The sequence below is a fragment of the Amblyomma americanum genome, chromosome 7, assembly GCF_052857255.1.
Source record: "Amblyomma americanum isolate KBUSLIRL-KWMA chromosome 7, ASM5285725v1, whole genome shotgun sequence".
Taxonomy (NCBI): domain Eukaryota; kingdom Metazoa; phylum Arthropoda; class Arachnida; order Ixodida; family Ixodidae; genus Amblyomma; species Amblyomma americanum.
This window is the reverse complement of record NC_135503.1, coordinates 108,152,136-108,159,147: the sequence shown is the minus strand read 5'-3', so window position 1 is coordinate 108,159,147 and position 7,012 is coordinate 108,152,136.

The window sequence follows — 7,012 nt, the reverse complement described above, 5'->3', positions numbered from 1 at the left end:
CGATCTGGGGTTCTCACGGGAGCGCATTCATTCCTTCAGTGAACTGACTCAGGCCTGCAAAGCCGAGCGTCGGCTGTACCCTCCACCCCATTCCTCCCTCGACAATTATCATCAGACACTTTGGAGGCGGCTCCAAACACGCACCTTACCCTCCGCTTATATACGCTCGCGCTATCACCAAGTCCACACAAACCCCTCTTGTACCCTGTGCACCACCCCAAAGCCACTCTCGATCATATCCTTTTCCTCTGCCCGGCGGATCCTCCCCCGCGGCGCCTGGAGCACTTTACCACTTGGAAGGCTTGGGAGACCCTACTGCGCTCCGAGGACCCGGCCAAGCAAGCCATCGCCACAGGCCGGGCTGCCAGCGTTATGAGCCTCCGGGACATGAACGTTTGAGTGCAGTGGGGCCGTGCGGGGACCCAAGGACCTGCGCGTCCTAAATTCCCCTGTATGTAATAAAGTTTCCACCACCACCATCTGTGAATTCCTCGAACAGACGGGCTTGACGTCCCTAGTTACTCGCATTGACCGGACGCTCCGCGAGTGCTAACATCGACAATTAACGACTGGACGCCCACTCCAGTATAGTAAACATAGTGCTGTGCGGGAGTTTTTATTGCTTCATAATCAACTAATCCCACGCGCAACCTGTACATATTTCGTATTGTGTAACTAGTTTGTGTATATTACCTCTCCCCTATCCTTTCTTCCTGTCCCCTCACCTCTTTCATTTCATTTACCCATTCTGCCTGCTATCCTTTATTCCCACTGCTCCAGCTCAGGTACTTCAGTATCGATTGCCGATGCCGGGGCTAGCAACAATCGTATCCTTCCTTTTTATTATTATTTCATTAAACCACTACTACTACTACTATGTGCGCGTCCTGTATACTACCTCTCCCCCTATCCTTTCTTCCTGTCCTCTCACCTCTTTCATTTCATTTCTCCATTCTACCTGCTATCCTTTATTTCCGATGCCCCAGCACAGCTACTTCAGTACCGATGGCAGGTGCTGGGGCTAGCAAAAAATCTTTTACTTCCTTTTTACTATTATATAAATAAACCACTACTACCACTACATGTGGGCGGCTTTTTTCGAAACAAAAATTTGATGTGATTTCATTACTGCTGAACCGGGTTAGATACCGAAAGCTGTGGTGTATCGGGCAAGTAGATACGGCTTGGCGTCTGTAGCGTTGAGCGCGTTCCGCACACTGGATAGACAGTGCGCCCACACTGCCACTTTGGAAGGTGGCAGTGGTTATGGCGCTCGGCTGCTGACCCGAAAGACGCGGGTTCGATACAGGCCACGTTGGCTGAATTTCGATGGAGGCGAAATTCTAGATGCCCAGTGCACGTTAAGAAGCCAAGGTAGTCGAAATCTCCGGAGCCCTTCACTACGGCGTCTCTCATAGCCTGAGTCGCTTTGGGACGTTAAACCCCCCATAAACCAAACCAAACCGTTTCTGTTTATGTTCTCGACCGCGGCGGCCCTGTTTCAATAAAGGCGAAAAGCTAAGGAGCCCGTGTGCTGTGCGATGTCAGTGCACGTTAAAGATCTCTCAGGTGGTCGAAATTATTCCGATGCCCTCCACTACAGGACCTCTTCCTTTCTTCTCTTAGTTTCTCCTTTACACCATCCCTTAAGGCGCGCTTCAGGTGTCGGCCGAAATGTGAGACAGATACTGTGCCATTTCTTTTCCCCAAAAAGCAATTTTCAATTTTCCTTGTTTTCCTTGTCTTCTTTTGCTTGCGTTGTATTTGTACGGAGCGTTTGAATAAACATTTTTCTTAAAATAAGGTCTCGTCGTCTGTGCCTTCAAGTGTCTCGGCCATTTTCTTTGCGCTGTCCTTGCCGGCGCGGTACGCGGAAATCACGCCACCGGCTCGCACGAGGGAGACGTCAACGCGGCCTCCTCATTTCCCGGACTGAAGTCAACGGTAAAGAAGAAGCGAAAGAAGAAAACAAGAAGAGTAAGCAGGCGCTGCCATCGCCTCCTAGCGGAGACGACGCCAAGCACTTCCTCGCCCTCAAACCAAGCGGCGCTGCCGGAGCCCGGGCCCCGGCGCAGCAACAACACACACGTGAGCAGCTGGGCAGTGGTCGCCTCCTCCCCTGCCTCCTCGTAACCCACTTCACCCTCTTCAGCTTATGGCGTAGATGTCGAAAGCCGCAGACAAAATGAGCAGCTTAGAGCACAGATCGGGCAGTTGCTCACCAAAATTAAAAATTTAGAAGAAAAGATAGCTGCTGCGACTGGTATCCCGAGTTCCGACGCCATGGAGAATAGGCCCGAACTGCCGCCCGCGTTCGCGTCGGCAATGGCCGCGATAGAGGCAAGTCTCACCTCCCATTTCCAGGAAATTGTAGAAACAGCGATAAACTGCATGGAGACCAAATGCTCGGCATCGGCCCCTGCAGCTATCAGCCGCTGCATGAAACCCCCCCCCCCCCCCCTAAGAAAAAAAAACGAACGATCCGACGGTTGGAAGGGATCCGGGCCTTCAATAGGCACAAGAAAATTACCGGCAATCCCAGAGACGCGGAATCGGAGGACTCCAACCCCGCACCTCCGCCCGGTGCTGGTTTTGGGCCGGAGTCCCATCAGCCCTCCTTTCTTCTCCTCCAATCCTAACGATGGGGGGACGGCCTAACAATCGTTCCCCTACTCCGAAAACACACAAATTGGTAACCGTAACGCAATGGAATCGTAGAGGCTTCAAGGCTCGGCAGAAACGCGCGAAACTACGCCTCTACCTAGAAACTTTCGAGACATTTTTTCATCATCATCACCATTTTATTTTATAAAACCAATATATCAAAACTTGACTGGACCCATAGCCAGATCGGCTAGTGAATGTCCAAATACATGATATTCACTAAAGAAATGGCAGACATTCAAAATACATGTACAAAAAGACGTGAGATGCTACAATAGTGGCATTGCAAATATGCTAACCACATACATATTCTCAAAAACAACAAAATTGGTTTAATAATGTACAAAACCAAGCACAAACGTATTTAGACCCACAGTTCTGGACAGACAAGAAAAATGCTTTTCAATAAGGCCGAAAAATTATGTTTGAGTTTGATGTCATCGGGAATCTTATTCCATATCTGGGCACCATTGTACTCTAATAGCCTTTGACCGTAAGTGTTATGACAAGGCGGTAGGTTAAATCTATTATTAGTGGCGGCTCTTGTTTGTCTCAGCGGCGATCTAAACAGTCCAAGAGGAATTAGATCATTAGTTCTTATTAATGTGTTTATTATTTGAGCTATCTTTAGTTCGTATGCACCTGATACCGGTAATATTCGCAGTTCTTGAAAGAGTGGTCGGCTAGGGTCGATTGTCTTTGCGAAGGTTATGGTACGAACAACACACTTCTGCAAGCGTAATATTGATTCTAAATACGTTTTATAGGTACCACCCCATGTCTCTAGCCAGTAACATAAGCGACTATGGACAAACGCGAAGTACAATGTGCGTAAAATCGGTGCACGAAAACATTCCCTCGCCCTTAATAAAATATGACAGCCATAAGCTAATATAGAGCAAACATTTTTAGTTTGCTGCTTCCAATGCATGTCTGATTCAAAGAGTAAACCTAAGTACTTGGTGTGGGAGACATTAAGCAAATACGTACCGTTTAAGGTTAGAAATAAGTTATCACATCTAATATTCATTTTCAATGGGGGAAATAAAGTATACTTTGTTTTCTCGGCATTAAGTGTGAGCCGATTGTTTACAAACCACTGGGAAATTTTACAAAGGTCATCGTTAATTTTGCCCTCCAGATCCTCTAATGTATCTCCTGTAAAAAATAGCGCAGTGTCATCAGCGTATATAACAGCTTCAGAATAATTAGGAGGGGCCCGAGTACAGAGCCTTGGGGCACGCCAAGTGTGATTTTTTGAGGAGCGGAGATATAGTTTCTAGTAACAACGCATTGCTCTCGACTTGAAAAGAAACTAGATTAAATCGTACATTTTCCCCTTTAAACCATATGTCTCTAATTTCTGTAGTAATATCGAATGTTGAACCGTGCCAAAGGCTTCTGATATGTCTAAGTAAACAACTACGGCCAGTTTGTTGCTATGTAATGCGGTGTTTATCAGCTCTGTAAGGACCGGAACTGCCGTCGAAATGGATCGCTGGGGCCGGAAGCCATGTTGATTCGGACAGAGGACATTGTACTTCGTTCAAAAGCTCTGCATTCGCTTGCAGAGCACCTTTTCGAATACTGTATTAATTACACTCCAGGAGCGAGGAGCGGCGGCCACGTTCACTAACTACGCGACGTTCCAGCGCACCCGTCGTCGTGTCTCCTCGTACACAAGTCGTACACAGCCACCGAAATTGACCTCGATCTCAACATACCATACTCGTACATCATGATAAGGATCATTCCCCTTCGCCGATCGAATCCTTCCCTACACGTACTTAATATATACTGCTGCCCGAAACTGAAGCGAGGGACCTCCGCCGACCTCTTTAGCCATGCACTTAAAAAGGCGGCTTGTGACTCCCTGCTGATTGCGGGCGACTTCAAAGCCCCTAGGCAGCTATCGGGCTATCGTATGGAGCAATTACGCGCACGCATGCTGGCGGAATAGGCGTCCACACGGGGGTTCACCCTTCACACCGAACCGGCATCTCGTACCCGCACAGGGAACTCGGTGACCCGAAACAAATGCCCGCGCCTCACCTTCACTCGCAACATAAGACACGCAGACTGGATCAACACCGAGGATACCCTCGGCAGTGACCACTGCATCCTAGACACCACTGTTTATGCACGCCCCCTACAGCGCCTCACCACGCAAGCACCCATCCCCAATAGGACCACTTTTCGCCAAAATTTCTCATCGGACGCCAACGCGAACATCACAGAGCAGGGCTACACGAACTGGTCCCGGTCAGTCATATCGCACCTTCGCTCCCACGAGAAACAGATATAGCTAACAGAGGTAGTCATGGACGTGGACAACCACCTCCTCCACCTCTGGGAAGCTCGCCGCAACCTTACGCGCCGCTGGAAGCGCCAGAAGCACAAGAAGCTCAAAGCGCGCATTGCGGACCTCACCTGGTAGGCAGCAGAGTACGCGGCCCAACTCGCTGACTCCAACTGGGTGACCCGCTGTGACACGGCGGTGAGTCAAATGTCGATCCGCAGCACATGGCGGCTCTTCCGAGCCCTCATCAACCAAACACAGACCCGCACAGAAACGCAGAAGCAACTACACAAAGCCATGCACTCATTCCAAGGAAATACAACGCAGTTGGCACAGGCGCTCCGGGATCGCTACCTGTGCACAACACAGGACGCCCGCAGATCGGTCTGATCCTAGGCAGGTAGGGAAAACTCGGAGTTGGACAAGCCTTTCCAGCTTCACGATCTGCCGGCCAGTCTGGCCAAAATGAAGAGGGGCACCGCGCCGGGCCGGGACAAGGTTACCGTCAAACTTTTGGCGGACCTTCCTGATTCAGCATGCCATTGCCTTCTAGAATACATCAGTGCGATCTGGACAGAGGAAAGCCCCCTCCCATTTACTGGAAAACGGCCCTTGTGACCTTCATCCCGAAAGCCGGGGAACCGATCGACACGTACAACCTCCGCCCCATCTCTCTAACCTCGTGTGTGGGCAAATTGATGGAGACGATGGTGCGGGATCGCCTGTCCGAATACCTCGAGCAAATAACACCTTCGCGGACACTATGCTCGGATTTTGCCCACACAGATACGCACAAGTCGTCCTGCTCCAACTCGACCGCGAAATCTTGAACCCCAACGCAGACCCCCAAAATGAGAAAATTGTCCTTGCGCTAGGCCTGAAAGGAGCGTTCGACAACGTAACTCCCGAGTGCATACTCACACATTTGAGTCAAACTCACTGCGGCGCCAATACCTTCAATTACGTCAAACAACTTCTCACGGACAGACTGTCCTACATCCGAATACAGGACCAAGAGCATGGACTTCCCAGCTCGGCACGAGGGGACTCCACAAGGCGCGGTGCTGTCCCCTCTACTATTCAACATAGCCATGATGCGCCTACTTGCCTTTCTTGGTGCGGTCCAGCACGCGCTGTACGTCGACGTCATCACCTTCTGGGCTATGCAAGGACGTCTAAGGGACATAGAGACCAGCCTGCAAACGGCTGCCAGCATAGTGGACCGCTATGCACGGGACTGTGGTCTGCAATGCTCCCTGCTGAAATCGGAATTTGTGCATCTGGGCCCCTCGCGCACACGCTCGACACATATCAATCTCTCCTTGCAAAGCGGTCCCATTCACGAGCCCAAGAAACTCAGAGTCCTCGGACTCTTCATATGCAACCAGCGATGCTGCCACACAAAACTAGCCAAGCTCTGGCAGGTGGGGAACCAGGTGGACCGCATGGTCCGCCGGGTTTCCAACAAGCGCGGTGGGTTACGATGCAAAGACGCCTTGCTGCTGGCGAACGCATTCGTGACCAGTCGAATCTTGTATTCGACTCCCTACCTCCACCTGTCGAAACAGGAAGAGGATGCCCCCGAGGTCATCCTCCGCAAAATCATCAAACGAGCGCTGGACCTCCCGGACTCTACCTTGTGGGGAATCAGCCCCCGCAGTTTCCCCTTGTGGTTTGCTTCCCCGCGAGGCATCGTGCAGCACCAGCCTCGCCACGAGGAGGGGCACATTCCCTTGTTAGTTACCTTAACAAGAGATGGCGTCAGTGTCTCAGCGCGAGAGACGGCTTGCAGCTCGTGCGCGGGAGAGAGGATGACGCTCTTCGGCTGGGATCGTCGGCGTAAGCGGACGTTTCGCATGCGGCTCCGCTCTTCGCCAGCGGGGCGAGGAAGTGGCGACGAAACATGCTCCCTATCTCGTCCCGTCCGGCCTTCGAAGTATCCCTTGCCCTAGCGTGGGCGAACATTAGCTTGTAACCTTGCTGGTGAGTCGGACGACCTTGATTCATTAGCGTACCTTGTTGCTAGCTGGCGTTATTGTTGCTGTAGCA